Source organism: Chlorocebus sabaeus, chromosome 24 (assembly GCF_047675955.1).
Source record: "Chlorocebus sabaeus isolate Y175 chromosome 24, mChlSab1.0.hap1, whole genome shotgun sequence".
In the NCBI taxonomy this organism is placed as follows: Eukaryota; Metazoa; Chordata; class Mammalia; order Primates; family Cercopithecidae; genus Chlorocebus; species Chlorocebus sabaeus.
The window spans coordinates 79233374-79254192 of NC_132927.1; the positions used below are offsets into that span (position 1 = coordinate 79233374).

At 42.1% G+C, this 20819-nt stretch overlaps 1 protein-coding gene across 7 annotated transcripts in view; it reads left to right on the top strand.

Moving 5' to 3' along the window:
• The window catches only part of TRAF3 (TNF receptor associated factor 3), a 137045-nt gene that overhangs the window by 63860 nt on the left and 52366 nt on the right, over positions 1-20819 (top strand). For 5 of the 7 annotated variants that reach the window (XM_007987922.3, XM_007987917.3, XM_037984566.2 and 2 more), the window contains one exon: positions 5490-5613. The exons of the other annotated variants lie outside the window; for them this stretch is intronic. The gene's annotated coding sequence lies outside the window, so the exon portion shown is untranslated. The remainder of the gene's footprint in view (positions 1-5489; positions 5614-20819) is intronic. 7 annotated transcript variants of the gene reach the window in all.

Below are 20819 nucleotides of genomic sequence, written 5' to 3' on the forward strand. Positions count from 1 at the left end.
ATACTTTTTTAGTTTTTTTGTAGAGTGGTGTCTCACTATGTTGCCCAGATTGATCTCAAACTCTGGGCTCAAGCAGTCCTCCCGTCTTAGCGTCCCAAAGTGCTGAGATTTTTGGAGTCAGCCACCACGCCTGGTCCAAACCCCAAATTTTAAAGACAGGATCAGTATTAATGATTTTTCTTTTTGTCTCAAGCTCCAGTATGGCTTGGCATGACACCATTATTGATACTATATATAAAATTGTGGTATTTTGTACCTCCTGGATTTTTTCATTAATTTTGATCTTATCTCTATTACTGAGTTTTTTGGGCACTCGATTAAAATTTGTGCTTAATGCAAGTATCACACTTGCCTTGCCCTAGACCCAAATTGACTTCTGTCTTAAACAACTTGAAAACCAGACAAAATATATGAAGTAATAGTTTTCATGCATTTGACAGAAGGCTGGTTAGGAACGTGTTCCTTGAAATAAGGGTAACAAATGAAACAAGCCCTGCAGTATTCTAGCTCATACCCCACAGCACGAGACTCAGTATATTCCAGCTCATACCCCACAGCACGAGACTCAGTATATTCCAGCTCATACCCCACAGCACGAGACTCAGTATATTCCAGCTCATACCCCACAGCACGAGACTCAGTATATTCCAGCTCATACCCCACAGCACGAGACTCAGTATATTCCAGCTCATACCCCACAGCACGAGACTCAGTATATTCCAGCTCATACCCCACAGCACGAGACTCAGTATATTCCAGCTCATACCCCACAGCACGAAACTGCACTTTTTTTCTATAAAGGGCTGTATAGTAGCCATTTTAGGTTTTGTGGGCCAGATGCTGTTAATGTCACAACTACTCTGCTATGCTCTGTGCCTGCTTTCATCCGAAGTATGTAGGTGAATGGATGTGGATGTATTCCAGTAAAACTTTACTGACACAAATAGCCTTAGTTTGTCTGGTGAGGCAGTTTCCATGTTTCAGGGCAGGAAGAAAGAAGTCAGACAGAACCCACTGGCTTCACTAAAGTGATGAAACAGCAGAAATTGGGGAGGACAAGACAGTGAGAATTTGTGGAGGAAAACACAGGAGAGGAGGGAGCAGGTTAGAGAGAGAGCTCCAGAGATCTGCAGAAGCACTGCCTTGAGGTGTTGGCTGCGTCCTGGTCTGCACGTGCCTTTGAGGAAGCACCTCAAGGCTGGGAGCAGAACCGCCAAAAAGGAGAAGGCCAAGCACTTCTTGGACATCAGTTGCACAGGACTGGGAATAGTATGTGTTCCCACCACCTAGGTGGTAGGGTATAAGATAGATCCTTTGAAGGGTTGTCTTTTCATCTTTGTTAGAGTGGATTCAGAGCAGCTTTTTCATCTGTGGAGTCAGGATGATTCCTCAGAAGGGCTGCCTTAGCAGTAGGGCTGAATTATCCATAGACCAATAGGCTGCTCCTGACTTGCCCTGACTGATTACAGATAACTTGATTGCATTCTCAGAACAAAGCCCCGACTATATTTAAAAAGGATGTAATAAAAGTAGCACCCAAAAATATAAAAAGAAATTGTGTCTAGCATCTAATAAATAATCACGAGGTATACAGAGAAGCAAGGAAATGTGATATTAACCAGGAAGAAAATCAAGAGAAACCCCAAAATGACAAGGGATGACAGACATTAAAATAACTTATAAATATGTTGCACACTCAAGAATGTAGAGAAAAACATAAGCATAATGAGTGAAATGAAAGATTCAGAAAAGACTGAAATAAAACTTCCAGAGATGAAAATACAATATATAAAATATATAAAATGCCGGACACAGTAACTGATGCCTATAATCCTAACTCTTTGGGAGGCTGAGGTGGGCAGATCATTTGAGGTCTGGAGTTGAAGAGTAGCCTGGCCGACATAGCGAAACCTTATCTCTACTGAAAATACAAAAAATAGCTGGGCGTGATAGGGGGCACCTGTAATCCCAGTTACTCAGGAGACTGAGGCAGGAGGATCACTTGAACCCAGGAGGTGGAGGTTGCAGTGAGCCAAGATCACACCACTGCACTCCAGCCTGGCAACAGAGCAAGACTCTATCTCAAAATAAATAAATAAAATATATATATTTTATTTATGTAATAAAATATATAATAAAATAAATTTATATAGAGTAAAATGATACATATACACACATATATAATGCAGTGGAGGGATCACAACAGGTTATTACTACAGAAGAACAGAGTTTGAGAGCCTGAAGACGTAGCAGTAGAAGCTTTCCAAAGCACAGCACAGAGCATCGAGACTACACGAGATCACAGAGCATCAGCAGCCTGTGGGACAAAGTCAGCTGATTTAAGATATGTATAACTTAGTTCCAGAAGGAGAAGAGGAGGGAATGGAAAAAATATTTGGAGAAATAATGGCTGGAAATCTTCCAAATTTGATGAAAACTGCAAACTATGAAGCTCAAAAACTCCAAACAGAGCAAATATAAGGAAATCCAAGGTACCTCATAATCAGATTGCCAAAAAACCAGTGATCAAGATCAAAAGCTTTCAAAGCAGCCAGAAGAAAAGGCACATTACAGAGGAACAAAGTTACTAATAACGGTGATTCCTGGTCACATCTTGTGTGAACTAGAAGACAACAGAGCGACATTTTCAAAGTACTGAAAGAAAAAAACCTGTTAGCTTAGAGTTCTGTATCCAGCAAAAATGTCTTTCAAAAATGAAGGATAAATTTTTATTTATTTCAAAAGTAAAGAAATTTCTAGGCCAGGCATGGTGGCTCACCCCTGTAATCCCAGCACTTTGGGAGGCTGAGGCGGGCAAATCACTTGAGGTTGGGAGTTTGAGACCAGCTTGGCCAACATGGTGAAACCTTGTCTCTACTAAAAATACAAAAATTAGCTGGGTGTGGTGGCAGGTGCCTGTAGTCCCAGCTACTTTGGAGGGCGAGGCAGGAGAATCACTTGAACCCGGGAGGCAGAGGTTGCAGTGAGCCGAGATCATGCCACTGCACTCCAGCCTGGGCGACAGAGCGAGACTCCATCTCAAAAAAAACCCCAAAAACAAAAATACATTTTTAGGCCAATAGACATGAGAATTTATCGCCAGCAGAATGGCACTAAAGGAATATTAAAGGAAATTCAGATAGAAAGAAAATAATATTTGATGGGAAAATTTTTATTTATATATATTTTGGAGACAGGGTCTCACTCTAGTGCCCAGGCTGGAGTGCAGTGGGTGTGATCTCGGCTCGCTGTAACCTCTGTCTCCCAGGCTCAAGCAGTCCTCCTGCCTCAGCCTCCTGAGTAGCTGGGACTACAAGCATGTGCCACCATGCCCGGCTGATTTTTGTATTTTTTGTAGAAACGGAGTCTGTGTTCCCCAGGCTGGTCTCGAACTCCTAATTTCAAGCAATCCACCCACCTCAGCCTCCCAAAGTGCTGGGATTACAGGCATGCCGCTGCACTCAGGCTTAAATAGTCAGTTTCCATCATGGGCCAGGCATGGTGTCTCCCACCTGTAATCCCAGCACTTTGGGTAAGAGGAGAGGGCAGGTCGCTTGAGCTCGGGAATTTGAGACTACAGTGAGCTATGATCACACCGCTGTACTCCAGCCTGGGTGACGGAGTGAGACTTTGTGTTCTAAAAGGAAAAAAAAAATGGTAAAATTGACAAAGCTCCAGTGAAACTGAGCCCGGCTAATTTTTTTGTGTTTTTAGTAGAGATGGTTTCACCATGTTAGCCAGGATGGTCTCGATCCCCTGACCTCGTGATCCACTCACCTTGGCTTCCCAAAGTGCTGGGATTACAGGTGTGAGCCACCGCGCCCGGCCACAAAATGTTTTGAATTTGCTGGGTGTGGTGGCACATGCTTGTAATCCCAGCTACTTGGGAGGCTGAGGTGGGAGGATCTCATGAGCCCAGGAGTTTGAAGGCTGTAGTGAGCCATGATCGTGCACTCTAGCCTGCACTTTGAGACCCTGTCTCAAAAAAAAAAAAGATCTTAGAATACTATTATACCACTGTTCAGTTAGCAGGAATGAAAAAGTCTGGTAATTGTTGAAAAAGTTAAGCAACAGAAACTCTCTTATACCCTTCTGATGGGAGTGCACATTACAGTTGCTTTGGGAAATAGTTTGGCTTTAGTGTATAAGCTAGCAATCATACTTCTAGATATGTACACCAGAGAAATACATGCCTAAAGTGCTTGAGATAGCTGTACCAGAAAAATCTTAGTAGTGTTTGTATTTGCTCCAAAGCAGAGACCACCCTAGGGGATGAGAATGGATAACTAAATTATGGCATATTTACTGAGTAGAATATTACACAGCAATGAAAATAAACTACAGACACAGCAACAACAAAAAAGGCAAAGAAAAAAGCAAGACAAGAATATATGTAGTATGATTTTGTTATTTTCATCTGCTTCTGGTAGTTATATAAATTATGTTTGGTAGGGCTGCACACCTAGATGATAAATCTCTAAAGAAAAGTTAGGAAATGATAAATCATAAAAGGCACAGTAGCTCATGCCTGTAATTCCAGCACTTTGGGAGGCTGAGGTGGGAGAATCACTTGTGCCCAGGAATTCCAGACCAGTCTAGGCAACATAGGGAGATCCAGCCTCTAAAAAAAAAAAAAAAAATTATCCGGGCATGATGGCATCCTCCTGTGGTCCCAGCTACTTGGGAGGCTAAGATGGGAGAATCGCCTGAGTCCGGGAGGTCAAGGCTGCTGTGAGTTGTGATTGCACAACTGCACTCCAGCCTAGGTGACAGAGCGAGATCCTGCCTCAACAAATCAGTCATTTTGTTAAGTTAGTACTTACTTATGTATGTAGTGGAAGGGGTTTGGGCTCAGATAGAGGCACCCAGCCTTTCTGGAGTTCTAGCAATGCTCCATCCCTTGGTGGTAGTTGGACTGGTATTTATGTAATAGCTTCATGAAACGGTATACATGTGTTTCCTATACTTTTCTATAAGTAAGTAATACCTCATGGTAAAAGCAATTTTAAAATAATCAGATTTTATTTTGTGGAAAATCCCCAAAGCACATGCATGTACAGTAGTTAATCATGTTTTATCTTAAATTTCTTCATATTATAGAAATTTACCTTTTGAAATTTTATTTTTATTTATTTGAGACGGAGTCTCGCTCTGTCGCCCAGGTTGGGGTGCAGTGGCATGCATGATCTTGGCTCACTGCAGCCTCCGCCTCCCAGGATCAGACTATTCTCCTGCCTCAGCCTCCCGAGTAGCTGGGATTACAGGTGTGTGCCACCACGCCTGGCTAATTTTTGTGTTTTTGGTAGAGATGGGGTTTTACTATATTGGCCGGTCTGGTCTCAAACTCCTGACCTCAGGCGATCTACCCTCCTCCACCTCCCAAAGTGCTGGGATTACAACATGAGCCACTGCGCCTTGCCTTGAAATTAAATTTTTAAAAGTTGTAAATTTTTCCAGATGAGAATTGACCAACTATTATTATTTTCTAGGTAAGGGACTCCGCTACAGTAATTAAAGAAGGATAAGGTTGGCGTTGCTTTGCTCCTTTTTTTATTGAAGTCCTTCCTTCCTGATCAAGCTTCCATATATCTCCTTAAAGCATATGACACACAGGTATGCCACTAAAAAAGTTTTAATTTGTGTAGATTTCTTTCTTCAGCTGTTACTTTTTCATCTTGCATAAAAATCAAGTAATTAAATTGTAAAACATCCTGAACATATTCATTTTTGGCTTTAGCAGTTTCATTCTTCAGCAGATGTATTTGACTTTCTACATACGTGGCACTTTGTTTTGGTTTGTGTCTGACCTTATTTTTCTTTTTTTTTCAAACCAGTATTAAACTGAAAATAATAGACATTGTACCTCATGGTCCAGGAATGAGTGAATAAGTTAGAAAACCAAGAATGGTGGCCTGCACTTCTTTATCCAAGGCCTACTTTCTGAAATCTCTCAGCCCTACCCTTCCCTAGAAGGTGCCCCACTGCAAGGAAGGCACAGGCAGCCTCAGAATGTGACCTGCCTCATGGAGTATTGCATTTTTTGATACAAGAACTATTTGCTCCTTAACCATCTTTCTCTAGGAGTTTGAAAGAAAATAAAATACTCTGTGTTTCAGTCTCTAACTTGTGATTGAGTGGCTGAGGTGGGAGAATCTCTTGAGCCCAAGAGTTTGATACCAGTCTGGGCAACACAGTGAGACCCTGTCTAAAAAAATAAAATAACTAACTGGGTGTGGTGGTGTGTGCCTGTAGTCCCAGCTACATGGGAGGCTGAGGCAGGTGGATCACTTGAGCCTAGGAGTTCCAGGCTGCAATGAGCTGGGATCATGCCACTGCCATCCAGGCTGGCCATAGACCAAGACCCTGTCCTTTTAAATAATAATAATAATAAATCTTTCATATGTTAGAATGTTAAAAATAAGTATAAGAAGTTGGAAAGTTTGCATCCAAAGTGAGATTTAATACATAACTATTTTTGATAAGTTGAAAAGTGTCAAGAAAATTGTTGTTTAAATTTCATTTATAATCATGATGTCATCATAGTACCATTCAATTTTCTCCAATAGTCTGTGGTATTTTTAGTTTGTTTAAAGCAGGGTCCAAATAATTGCAATTAGCTGATATGTCTGTTAAGTCTCTTAATCAATGGAGTACTTTTCCCCATCCCTTTTTTCCTTGCATTTTATTTGTTGGAAAATCCAGGCTGATTGTTCAGTCGTCAGAAGTTCCCCCATTCTAGCCTTTGCTATTTCCGCTGGACATGTTCTTCTGCTTCTGGGTGGATATAGAGGCTTGATCACTTTCTGGCTCAGCCTTTCAGCACAGGTACTTCAGAGTTGCGTGGTGCCCTCACCAGGAGGCACACATCTGCACAGATGTGAGATCCAGTGTTGTTGATTCTTTTTGTCTTTTTGTCTTTTTTATTTAAAAGACACGGGGTCTTGCTATGTTGCCCAGGCTGGTTTTGAACTCCTGGCCTCAAGCAATCCTCCCACCTCCGCCTCCCAGAGTATGCTGAAAGCTTGAGCCACAGCGCCTGGCAGATCCAGTGTTTTTTGAAATCTCATGTTTTATTCTAATGATTGAAACATAATCTGCTTCTCAGTATGGCCATGTTTTATGCTTTTCACTTCTTCAAATACAGTTGACACTCCAGGAAGATGAACCTTATCACACTTGCAACTTCTACCCCTTATACAGCCCCAGGGCTCCAGCCCCGTGTGGCAGGTGTGGCCTAGGGGAAGCCTCCATCTGGAGAAGTGCTGCCTGCACTTGGTCGCATGTCGAGTGGACTGAGCCCTTGGCTCCTCTCCCTGCTTCCTGTCCAGATGGCAGGACTCTGGTCCTGGGCCAAAAGAGGCACAGTGTCTTTGCATATAGTAAGGGTTGAATGAATACCTTTTAAAACTCCTAACTCTTCTGAACCAAGGGATACTGACAGTGCTGGGCCCCAAATGACTATTGTTTTCTCGAAGGCTTTAAGACCATGTCTTATACTGTGGTTTAATCAGGTTCTTTCCTAGGAGTCTGCCTGAGTCACTTGGTCTGTGTCTCTCTCCCTCCCTGTCCTAAGGGGGCTTTTCATGTGTGACTGTGATCTGCCTGTCTGTCTGGTGAGGATCCAGCCTCCTGTTACTTGCCAGGGTGCTGACTGTGGGCCCTCTCCCGCGGTGGAACATTTGGTATCAGGTATCAGGAACAGAGTCAGTATGCTGAAATGTTTGCATGAATGTGGATTTTCAGAAAGCTTTCTTATCAGCAGGGCACACCTGTCTGTTCATGATCTTTGCCCTTCTCCCTTTATTGGCATCACTTGGACGATATCTTTAATTGCCCTGCTGGACTTGATGTTGAACTGCTTTTCTCCATGTGTGTCATGTTTAGTGCTTTCTTGTGGCAAGAGCCTTTTGCTTTGTGTATCTGATGCTTCCCTTTTGTGGTTTTCCCCGGGCTTTCCAGCTCTTGGAGCACCCTTTTGTCAGCAGATGTACTTTTGTTTCCAGTTTTTAAATTCTAATTACAGTGTAGCTCAACTAAAATCATGGAACTAGGGAACATAAAACAAATCATTAGAGGAATGGAGGCCTAGAAGAAAGTGAAAGGAATCCAGTCCACCTCTTTGCTGTACTAGGTATCGATATGCCTCAGCTGTGAGTGAGGGCCTTCCTGAGTAGCTGACTAGAAACTAAACTTTTATGAAAGAATTTTCTTAAATAATTAGAGATGCCTTTCATTTAGTTAATAACAAGACCTCAAAATACAGTATATTTTTGTCTAAAACTGTACCAAACAGTAAGTAAAGTAATAGAGTAAAAATTCTGCTTAAAGAAGACTGCGGAATAAAAGTTTCAGGCCAAGTGCAGTGGCTCACACCTGCAATCCCAGCACTTTGGGAGGCCGAGATGGGCGAATCACTTGAGGTCAGGAGTTCAATACCAGCCTGGCCAACATGGTGAAACCCCCGTCTTTACTAGAAACACAAATAGCTGGGTGTGGTGGCACGCACCTGTAATCCCAGCTACTCAGGAGACTGAGGCAGGAGAATCGCTTTAACCTGGGAAGCGTAGGTTGCATTGAACCAAGATGGCGTCACTGCACTCCAGCCTGGGCAATAAGAGTGAGACTCTGTCTAAAAAAAAAGAAAGTTACGGAGCTCAGAGTGCCAGATTCTGCGCTCCTGGTAGTTTCTGGTGTTGCCCTTCCTTAGCTCCTCAGAGTGCACTGGCATAGGTGCCATTTTTTAATCACACAATTCCCTTCATTGTAATTTTCTTAGCGCTGTCTTTGCTTAGTGGATCTGTTGTTGCCATTCAGCAGTACATTTCTCTCTGTGTGGAAGCAAACGTCTTCTCAAACCTGATGCTCGGTGAGGATAGGCAGTGGGCTGTTAAATAGGCAGTGGCCTCGGATTCCCAGCATGTGTATGACCACTGTGCTAACCAGAGGCGTGTGTGTCCAGCATCTGAGCATTGGAACCTGCAAGCTGCTCCCCCAAATCAGGATGCCAAACGTTCATTGGCAAGTTACTCAAAGTTGCCTCAAATATCATCTTTAATGCATTTAACTGAATTTACATAATTTTTCTTTATCAGCACATAATTATTATAAATATTGTAGAATTGCCATTAACTTATAATTGTCATATCTAAATTTTAGGATAAAAATAGAATTTAACCATTTTTATGCCCATATATAAGCAAGTGAAGTAAAGGTATTTATGTTTAAATCAAGAACTCTAATCAAAGGTTTTCGTAATCCTTCCAAATATGCAATCTCACTTATTTCTTGCCACTTCTGGTGATAGGCCTGTGTGTGGAACACACAGGGGATTCCTGCCTGTCCACAGCTCAGTGTGAACAGACCAGATATGGTCATAGATTAGAAATTACCATCACAGGCCTCACGGGTGGTTCATGTCCATAATCCTAGAACTTTAACAGGCTGAGGCAGGGGGATTGCTTGAGCCCAGGAATTCGAGACCAGCCTGGGCCACATTGGTGAGACCTACCTGGGTAACATGGCGAGACCTTGTCTCTACAAAAAATGGAGAAGTTAGCCGGGTGTGGTGGTGCATGCCTGTAGTCCCAGCTAGTTGGGAGGCTGAGGCAGGAGGATCACTTCAGCCTGGAAGTTCAAGGCTGCAGTGAGCCGTGTTCACACCACCACACTCCAGCCTGGGTGACAGCAAGAAAAGGAAGAAAATAAAAGAAATTACCTCAAAAGAAAAATAAAGAAAATAAATTACCCTTACAGACATTTTATTTTTATTTTTATTTTTTTAGAGACAAAGTCTCTCGGTTGCTCAGGCTAGACTCAACCTCCTGAGCTCAAGTGATCCTCCCGCCTCAGCCTTCTGAGCAGGCACTACAGGCACATGCCGCCATGCCCAGCAACCACCACAGATAATTTAGAAAAAATTAGCCTTTTAGTTTTAGGAGCTTTTTTTTACAGTGATATTTAGTTTGGGGCCTTTGAACTTGGATTTTGCTGTCGGAGCTGTACCTGTAGGTATTATTGTTCCGGCCTGCGAACGAGACGTGACCAACTCCAGTGCTGGCTGCTTTCTGTCCTCACCGTCAGCCAGTGTGGTCTGTGTGTGAGGCTGTAGTTGTGCTCTTGGCCGCTTATTTCTCTTCAATTCCCTGCATGTAATTTAAAACATTCTCCCCTGAAACTTTGTTTTTCATTGACTTCTAATATCTTTACTCCTCCTTACTTTTAATTTTCCTATTAAGATACTTATTTAATTTTCCTATTAAGATACTTAGGATTTTGTGAAATTCTTTGGATCTACATGTGGATAAACAGAATTGTGTCATATAAGGTTCAATATGCTAACTGTTTAAAAAAATTTGAAAGCAATTTTTTTTTTTTTTATAGAGACAGAATCTTGCCCTGTCACCCAGGCTGGAGTGCAGTGGCGTGATCGTAGCTCACTGTAACCTTGAACTCCTGGGCTGAAGCAGTTCTCCGGCCTCAGCCTCTTGAGTAGCTAGGACTCACATGTGTCACCATGCCTGGCTAATTTTTATTTTATTTTATTTTATTTTATTTTTTATTTTTATTATTATTTTTTTTAGACAGAGTCTCACGCTGTCGCCCAGGCTAGAGTGCAGCGGCGCAATCTCGGCTTACTGCAACCTCCACCTCCCGGGTTCGAACGATTCTCATATTCTCCTGCCTCAGCTTCCTGAGTAGCTGGGACTACAGGCGCACACCACCATATCCGGCTAATTTTTGTATTTTTAGTAGAGACAGGGTTTTGCCATAGTGGCCAGGCTGGTCTTGAACTCCTGACCTCAGACGATCCTCCTGCCTCACCTCCCAAAGTGCTGGGATTACAGGCGTGAGCCATTGCACCTGGCCTTTCTTTTTTTTAGAGACTGAGTCTTGCTATGTTGCCGAGGCTGATCTCAAACTCCTGGTGCTTCAAGCAGTCCTCTTGCCTTGACCTCCAAAGTGTTGGGATTACGGGTGTGAGCTACGGTGTCCTGCCTGCTAGCCATTTTTTTATGTTGCTGGTGGTGGTAAGGAGTGGCTACCAGGCTGTGCAGGATTCAGGAATCTGGATGTTCCCCCCACCACCGTTTTTTACCCCACAAAAAAAATTTTAAAAACTTTCTAATTGAGATAAAATTTACAAAACATAAAATTCACCATTTAAACCACTTAAAGTATACAATCCAGTGGTTTTGTGTCTATTCTGAATGTCATGGCCAGGCGTGATGGCTCATGCCTGTAATCCCAACACTTTAGGAGGCCGAGGTGGGCGGATCACCTGAGGTCAAGAGTTCGAGACCAGCCTTGCCAACATGGTGAAACCCTGTCTCTACTAATAATGCAAAAAAATTAGCCAGGCATGGTGGCACACGCCTGTAACCCCAGCCACTTGGGAGGCTGAGGCAGCAGAATTGCTTGAGTCTGAGAGGCAGAGGTTGCAGTAAGCCGAGATTGCACCATTGCACTCTAGCCTGGGCGACAGAGGCAAGACTCCATCTCGGGAAAAAAAAAAAAAAAAAAAGAATGTTATGCAACCATCACTACTATCTAATTTCAGAATATTTCATCACCCCAAAAAGAAACCCCATACCACTAAGCAGGCACTCTCCATTCTTCCCTTACCCCAGCCTCTGGCAACCACTAATCTACTTTCTGTATCTATGAATTTGCCTATTCTGGACATTTCATGTAATGGAAATCATACAATATGTGGCCTTTTGTTTCTGACTTCTATAACTTACATAATGTTTTTAGGGTCCATCCATGTTGTAGCATATGTAGTACCTCATTTTTTTTAATGCTTGAGTCAGAGTTCATTGTATGGATAGACCACGTTTTGTTTATCCGTTTACCAGCTGACCATTTGGGCTGTTTCTGCTTTTTTTTCACTGTTATGAATACTGCTGCTGTGAACGTTTGTGAACAAGTTTTTGCGTGAACATACTGGTTCTCTTGGTATATACATAGAAATGGAATTGTTGGGTCATACGGTAATTCTGTGTGTAACTTTTGGAGGAACTGCCAGATTGTTTCCACATGGGCTGCACCATTTTACATTCCTGTCAACGATATGTGAAGATTCCTATTTCTCCATATCCTTGTCGACACTTGTGATTTTCTGTTTTTAAAATTTTAGCCATCCAAGTGACTAAGTGGTTATAGTAGGTTTTAGTTTTGGTTTTCAGAGAGTCGTCTTTTATGTCACCCAGGCTGCAGTGCAGTAGTGCAAACTTGGCTCACTGCAGCCTCAACCTCCTGGGCTCAAGTGATTCCCACCTCAGCCCCCCAAATAGCTGGGACTACAGGTGTGCACCACCACACCCAGCTAATTTTTGTATTTTTTGTAGAGATGGGTTTTTTACTCTGTTGCCCAGGCATATCTTGAACTACTGGCCTCAAGTGATCTGCCCACCTCAGCCTTCCTAAGTGCTGGGATTATAGCTGTGAGCCGCCGCACCTGGCTGTTTCGTTTTTGTTTTTGTTTTTAAACAGTGTTTTAAATTGTGGTGAGATACACATAACATTAGTCATTAAAAAGTGAATGATTGAGTGGCATTTTGTACATTCACAGTGTTGTGCACCGTGATCTCTATCTGGTTCCAACATATTTTTTTTTATTCCCAAAAGGAAACCCCATACCCACAAGCAGTGAGTCCCCGTTATCCCTCCTTTCAGCCACTGGTAACTACCAGTCTGCTTTCTGTCTTTGTGGATTTCCCTATTCTGTATGTTTCATGTAAATGAAATCATGTAGTGTGTGCCCTTTGCGTCTGACTTATTCACTTAGCATGTTTTCAGGGTTCATCCATGTTGTAGCATGAATCGGAACTTCATTCCTTTTTAAGGCTGAATGATATTCATTGTCTGGATAGATTACATTTTGTTTATTCATGTATTGATGGACACTTTGGTGGTTTCTACCTTTTTGATTATTGTGAATGGTACTGCTGTGAACATACGTGTACATGTGTTTCTTTGAGTACCTTTTTTCAGTTCTTTTGAGCCTATACCTACGAGTGGAATTGCTGGCTCATATGGTAATGTTTTAACTTTTTGAGAAACTGCCAGCCTCTTTTCCTTAGTGGCTGAACCATTTTGTGTTTCCACCAGCAGTGTATGAGGGTTTGTTTTTCCACATCCTCACTAGCACTTGTTATTTTCCTTTTCTAAAAAATTATAGGCCAGGCTCAGTGGCTTACACCTGTAATCCCAGCAATTTGGGATGCCAAGGCGGGCAGATCACCTGAGCTCAGGAGTTTGAGACCACCCTGGACAACATGGTGAAATCCCGTCTCTACTAAAATACAAAAAATTAGCCAGGCATGGTGGCACGAGCCTGTACTTCCAGCTATTGGGGAGGTTGAGGCACAAAAATCACTTGAGCCTGAGGGGTGGAAGTTGCAGTGAGCCGAGATCATGCCACTGCACTCCAACTTGGGCTGCAGAATGAGACTTTATCTAAAAAAAAAAAGGGGGGGCCAGGTATGTTGGCTCATGCCTGTAATTCCAACACTTTGGGAGGCCAGGGTGGGAGGATCACTTGAGTCCAGGAGTTTGAGACCAACCTGGCAATATAGTGACACCCTGTCTCTACAGAAAGTAAAATAATTAGTTGGGCATGGTTGTGCACACCTGTATTCCCAAGTATTCTGGAGGCTGAGTTGGGAGGATTGCCTGGGCCCAGGAGTTCAAGGCTGCAGCGAGCCATGTTCACACCACTGCACTCCATCCAGCCTGGGCGACAGAGTAAAACCCTGTCTCAAAAAAAAAAAAAAAAAAAAAAATTATAGCCATCCTAGTGGGTGTGAAGTGGGAACTCATTGTGGTTTTGATTTATATTTTCTTTCTTTCTTTCTTTCTTTCTTTTTTTTAAGTGAAAGCAAGTTTATTAAGAAAGCAAAGGAATAAAGAATGGCTATTCCATAGGCAGAGCCCATGCCGCTCAGCTGCTTATACTTACTGTTACTTCTTGATTGTATGCTAGACAAGGGGTGGATTATTCATGAGTTTTATGGGAAAGGAGTGGGCAGTATCTGGAACTGAGGGTTTCTTGCCTTTGTAGACCATACAGGGCAACTTCCTGACGTTGCCATGGTATCTGGAAACTGTCATGGTGCTGATGGAAGTGTCTTTTAGCATGCTGATGCATTATAATTAGGGTATAATGAACAGTAAGGACAACCAGAGGTCACTTTCATCGCCATCTTGGTTTTGGTCAGCTTCTTTACTGCAGCCTGTTTTATCATCAGGGTCTTTATGACCTGTATCTTGTGCTGACCTCCTATCTCATCCTGTGACTTAGAATGCCTGACCTCCTGGGAATGTAGTCCAGTATGTCTCAGCCTTATTTTACTCCCCTATTCAAGATGGAGTTTCTCTGGTTCAGACACCTCTGACATGTTTCCCCCTTGTCTTTTACAGGGGAACCCTTAATCCTAAGAGTTGTAGAGGGACAAAGATCCATCTTCTGTAACTTCTTCAGGCTGAATAAGGGCAAAGATATTCCTGCCTAACTATGAGGGTCTCTTGTACTCAGGGTAGAGAAGAGCTCAGTCAGAAAGCATCAATATGGTGAGGGCCATTCATAACTCTGAGTTCCAACAAAAGGTGGTATCTGGAAGATTAATGAGCGTTCAGTTTAAGAAAACATTCAGTAAACTTATCCTGCATTCCTACACAAAGAGTACAACAGCAGTATAGTCCACAACAGTAAAGTAGAGTAACTAAAATTATCCTGAGTAAACTAAATAAGGCTTTCCATGAACTGGGCAGTTGTTGAAACCAAGCTGATATGGGGTCGCCAGCTGATTCCAGTATGTGCCCAGAATTAGAATATTGATCCAGATTTTTACATTACCCATCTCTCTTGTTTCTTGGGAGCAGCAGCCAGAGATCACTGGTTGGTTCACAGGAGTAAGCAGGGTTAGCCTAAGTTGCAGAAAAAAACTTAAAAACAACTGATGAGGCTAGAATCTAGTAACAGGTGTACCATAGTTCCTGAAACATAATTTATTTTCTCTCTCCGGTCTCCCATTTTTACTGAAGACAAATCATGGTAATACTGATTTGTTTTATTATACTTGGCCTGATTATTTGTATAAAGTGCAGCAAGAACAATTATTTTTCACATAGGGTTTTAAAAATTGACTTTGATGGAACTTCGTTCCATAAAAGGAACCTCAGATAAGACTTTTTTTAAAGCCAAGCCCAGCCTTGGGTTTGTACCCTCAAATAACCTGTGAGTTGGGAAATGCCTCTCCTCTTGAGGTCCCAAGATGACGTGAGGCTCCTGGGCCTGTCAGAAAGTGACATTCTTTATTTCACAGGTCAGGAACCCTGCACAGGAACTGTGTAGACAAAGTATGAGGCCAGTTTTCCCAAGGGGCTTATACTGGCTCTATAAGTCAAGTTTGAGTCCTTAAAAGAAAGCACACCATTCCCATCAAAGCCTTGGTAAAATAACTAGTTTCTCTAATTGTGTCCTGTTGCAAAAGAAAACAGATTCTTACTACACTTGTTCAAATAACTATATTGCCATAAGTTAATACTCACGAATAGTTTCCAAATTCTGGAGAAAGCAGGTAGAGAAAAACAAATATGCTCCAAGTTTTGTTCACAGGAATATATTTTACTCAGTTGTCAAAAGCTGTAAGTAGCTCAAAAGTTTTCTTGGCTCTGAAAAACAAAAATGATCAGCAACGTTTTAAGCAAAAAGTCAAAAATTACTTCAGTCTTTTGTTCAGTCCATGCAGTTAACTCCTGTTCCACTTGATATTCATAATCATTTCAGCTCTCCATGAGAGTCCTGAAAGAACCTCTTTTTTTTTTTTTTTTTTTTTGAGACGGAGTCTTGCTGTGTCGCCCAGGCTAGCATGCAATGGCGTGATCTTGGCTCACTGCAACCTCCGCCTCCCAAGTTTAAGCGATTCTCCTGCCTCAGCCTCCTGAGTAGCTGGGATTACAGGTGCGTGCCACCACGCCTGGCTAATTTTTGTATTTTTTAGCAGAGATGGGGTTTCACCATGTTGGTCACGCTGGTCTCAAACTCCCAACCTCAGGTGATCCACTCACCTCGGCCTCCCAAAGTGCTGGGATTACAGGCATGAGCCACCGCACCCAGCCTAAGAACCTCTATTCTAATGTCACAATCTCCAAAGTTATTAGAAACCTGCATCCAAGGGCACCTGCTGAAGTCCTATAGCTGACTATAAACTACCTTTTGAAGAGGATCAACACAGCAGTTGTCTGTGGATGACAAAAAGTCTTAAGGCAACCACTATTTTTTTTTTTTGTTTTTTTTTTTTTGTTTTGAGACGGAGTCTCGCTCTGTCGCCCAGGCTGGAGTGCAGTGGCGCAATCTCGGCTCACTGCAAGCTCCGCCTCCCGGGTTCACGCCATTCTCCTGCCTCAGCCTCCCGAGTAGCTGGGACTACAGGCGCCCGCCACTGCGCCCGGCTAATTTTTTCTATTTTTAGTAGAGACGGGGTTTCACCATGATCTCGATCTCCTGACCTTTGTGATCCGCCCGCCTCGGCCTCCCAAAGTGCTGGGATTACAGGCATGAGCCACCGCGCCCGGCCAAGGCAACCACTATTAAAGGCACAATTGACTAGGAATTTTGATTACTTTTGTGGCATACGATTTTACATAATTACAATCATTAATAACATACGCTAAGTCATATCAGAATTCTAGGAGTTTCCCATTACTTTGTAACACATACCAATAACATATTTATATAAATACAGGTCAAAGAAAGCCAAACACCATTTCATATTTGACAATGCTTCCTGTATGATTTTTATACTGAATAAGCCAAATGTCACCATTGCATTAGTGTACTAATTAATGTTAAACCCAATTCTTAATAAAACATTATAGACAAATCTACCCAATTTTAATGTTGGACCAGAAGGTAAGATTCTTATATACCTTTTATAATCCTTTACAAATTTTTGTTAAAGAGTGGATCAGTGCTCTAAGAAAACCCTGTTGTGCTTTTATTCCAGTGTTCAATTTACAGAACTAAATCATTACACTTTAACTTCAGCCAGTATGTTCACATACAGAATTTCTTTTACAAGATTAATTTTTCACAAAATTTCCACAACTTTTGCAAACCTTCAGCTTTATCCTAACTTAAAACAATCCCTTAGCCCTTTAATCTAGGCCAAAAAAAAAAAAGATTCCACATTCACATGTCTTCTTATCTTTTACCAAAACACATTTCACTTTCCCTACACACCTCGCATGTAAAACTTTTTCCAGTAGTCTCAAGTACATGTTATACTATTGACTCTTAACAGTGTTTATTTTTGGTGAAAAACTTGGTATGCAGTTTTAATTATGTACTAGGTACGGAGCCTAGGACACCAGGCAGAAGTGCAGATAAGGTCTGACTCTTTCTAGCATAGCTAGGAGGCATGGCTAACTCTACATGTCCCCAGGCCTTACCTAGAATCTATGGGTCTAGGTAAGTTGAACAATTTTCACAAGTCAAAGAGGCAGTTTATAAACTTAAAGCATTTGGCAAACCTAAAATTTGACCTACCTGATTTAGACCAAATGTCTTTATTTTACCAATAATCTTAAAAATTTTCTTTACTTCCCACAGCTTAAGTCACATGAATTAAAAGGCATTACACTTTTTACTTTTCTGACAAAATATTTAAGCACTTATTTTTAAACCAGTTAATCAAAGCCTTTTATATCACACACACAACACATATAAATATACAGACAGAAGAAAATGTAGTAGTTGTAAGGTTTTTCATTTGCCAGTTTCTTAATTGGATTAGTGGCTTTATGGTGGAGCCCTGGAGGAACAGGGCGAGGAAAGCATGCAGTTTCTACGGCCTAATAAGCAAGCACAATTGGAAGGCAAGACAGAGCTCTAGAACTTGAGGATCTCATTTTTATATTGGATCCTGGATCCCCAAAAGAGAAACGCTACAGAACAAGACAGTGCAATGATTTTACCACGTATTTTGTTGCCAAGAGCCCATCAGCCCTTTCTGTGATCAGCCCATGCCCCACAGGAGTCTTATCTCTCAGTGGGGAAGGGTGAGGACATCTCCATACCTTCCAGGTGGTCAAGAGCATGCTTTTGATCCAGACACACAAAGATCCACATATCCCCATCATGCCATTTAGCTCTCCCCAAAAGTATTAAATGTATTTCCTACCTAGTTATTACACATCGAAGCTGTCTGATAATGTGAAGTAATTTCTGATACCCCCAAAGTAAAAATCGATAATGCGGTGCAAAGCAGAATGGAGCCTTAGCTTTTGGGAAGATCTATCCTTGGGGTTTAATAATCCTTGGGGTTCCATGAGGAAAAGAGAGGTTCTCCCAAAACAGGGTGTGTGGTGCTTCCTCTGTTTCTCCTAAGAAAGTCCCAGGCTGTTAGAGCTCGAATATCCACTTTTAATTAAGTGACTTTTAACCACAGCACTCTTTAAAAAGTCCTTTTACATCTCATTACCTAGCTTTAGCCACACCAAACCGCCAATATTCCTGGCTTTTGAACTTTGCCAAACGTAACTGCCCAGGTGCTCAGAGAAAGGAAAACTTAAGATAGTTCGTGAAGGGGAGGAGAATCAACAAATGGCAAAGGTCACCCAAATACCAACCAGAAGGTGTTCATTTTCTAGGCTAAAAATTGAACCTGAACTCAGGCCACCATTGTGAAAAGACAAAGCCTTAACTGCTGAGCTACAGCGTTGGGCAGTTTCCATTGCTCTTCCCAGGAGCCCAGAGCAGTAAATTTTGAGCTTGCAAAGGCTTTTAACTGCTCGAGATAATTTGTACAGCTAACTACTACCCCAAAATCCCTGTTCCCTGGCAGGCAGAGACAGAGGAAGTACTGCCACGTGATTACAAGATCAAGCTCTCAAGGACATTCCTCAACATGTGGTCTTTGGGCAAGATGGTGGCCCTGAATAACAGGAAAGATGGGAAAGGGAAAGAAAGGGAGAAAAGCATTGCCTGCAGCAGAGTGGGGAATGCGAGAAGCTCAGGGGGACCAGAGAAAGGCCCACCCATTGCAGCTGACACTGACTCAGAAGTTCAGGTAGCTGCTCGTTGGGAGCATAGGGATCTTTCCCAGCATTCCCGTCAGCTCTAGTTTCCCCTTTTGGGGAGGAAAAAGCTCCCCATGTCCCATGATCTTGGACATGTCTAATTCTGTCACCCACAGCTGTCAGCAAAGAGTACAAGGCAGATTAATCCAAAGAGAATAGCAGTTAACATCCCATAGTGCCAGCCAGTTCTTAGTCGAGAGGGACTCCACTGAGAGGGGCCTCCAACCCCCTACATTTTATTAAGGACTAACCTTCCTAAGTTGGGCCTCAAACCCAAGTTCAGTCAAGTGTGCTTGCCTTTTGTTAAGAGGCACCTTTATCCCTCTCTTAGGAGAGACTCTAACTCCCCTAAGTTGGGCCTAACCCAGTCCCATCCTTTACCCAGGTAAATGCATCCCACTTACCCAAAGTTGGCCAATCAGTGCTGCAGTCTATTTCCTTTGGGTTGGGAGTCTCCTCAGTATCATCCCTTTGGGGCTTGCCAGGAAGATATTACCGGAAAGGGGTCCCAATCCAGACCCCAAGAGAGGTTTATTGAATCTCATGCAAGAAGGAGTTTAGGGTGAATCTATAAAGTGAAAGCAAGTTTATTATAGAAGTAAAGAAGTAAGAGTGGCTACCCCATAGGCAGAGCAGCCAATTTGTATTTTCTTAATGATACTGATATTGAACATCTTTTTATGTGCTTGTTGGATATTTCTGTATCTTCCTTGGAGAAACATGTATACAGATCCTTTGCTCATTTTAAAATTGGATTGTCTTTCATGGTTGAGTTGTAAGAGTGCTTTATATGTATTCTGGATGCTAGACCCTTATTAGATATGTGATTTGCAAGTATTTCCTCCCATTCTGTTAATTGTCTTTTCACTTTATTGATTACCTCCTTTGGTGCACGAAAGTTTTTCATTTTGGTGAAGTTCAGTTTATTTAGTTTTTTATTTTGTTGCTTATACTTTTGTTGTTGTATCTAATAATCCATTGCCAAATTCAAGGTCATTAAAGATTTACCTCCTGTGTTTTCTTCTAAGAGTTTTATAGTTTTAGCTATTATATTTTGGTTGTTGATCCATTTTGAGTTAGTTTGTATATGTGGAGTGAGGTAGAGGTCCAAGTTTGTTTTGCAAGTGTTGATCCAGCTGTCCTAGAACCATTTATTAAACTATTCTTTTCCTACTGAATGGTCTCATTTGGCACCCCTGTCAAAAGTCACTTGAGGCCAGGTGCAGTAGCTCATGCCTGTAATCTCAACACTTTGGGAGGTCAAGTTGGGCAGATCACTTGAGGTTAGGAGTTCAAGACCAGCCTGGCCTACATGGCAAAACCCCATCTCTACTAAAAAAAATACAAAAATAGCCAGGTGCGGTGGCACACACCTGTAATCCCAGCTACTCGGGATGCTGAGACATGAGAATCGCTTGAACCTGGGAGGCAGAGGTTGCGATGAGCTAAGATTGCACCACTGCACTCCAGCCTGGGCAACAGAGCCAGACTGTGTCTCAAAAAAAAAAAAAAAAAAAAGGTCACTTGGTCATATATATATGTGTGTGTGTGTGTGTGTGTTTACTTTTGTACTTTCGATTTTATTCCGTTGGTCTATATGTCTGTTCTTCTGCCAGTGCCATATAGTTTTGATTACTAAAGCTTTGCAGTAAGTTTTAAAAGAGGGAAGGATGAGTCTTAAAACATTGGTCGTCTTCTTCAATATTGTTTTGGCTATTTGAGGTCTCTTGCAGTTC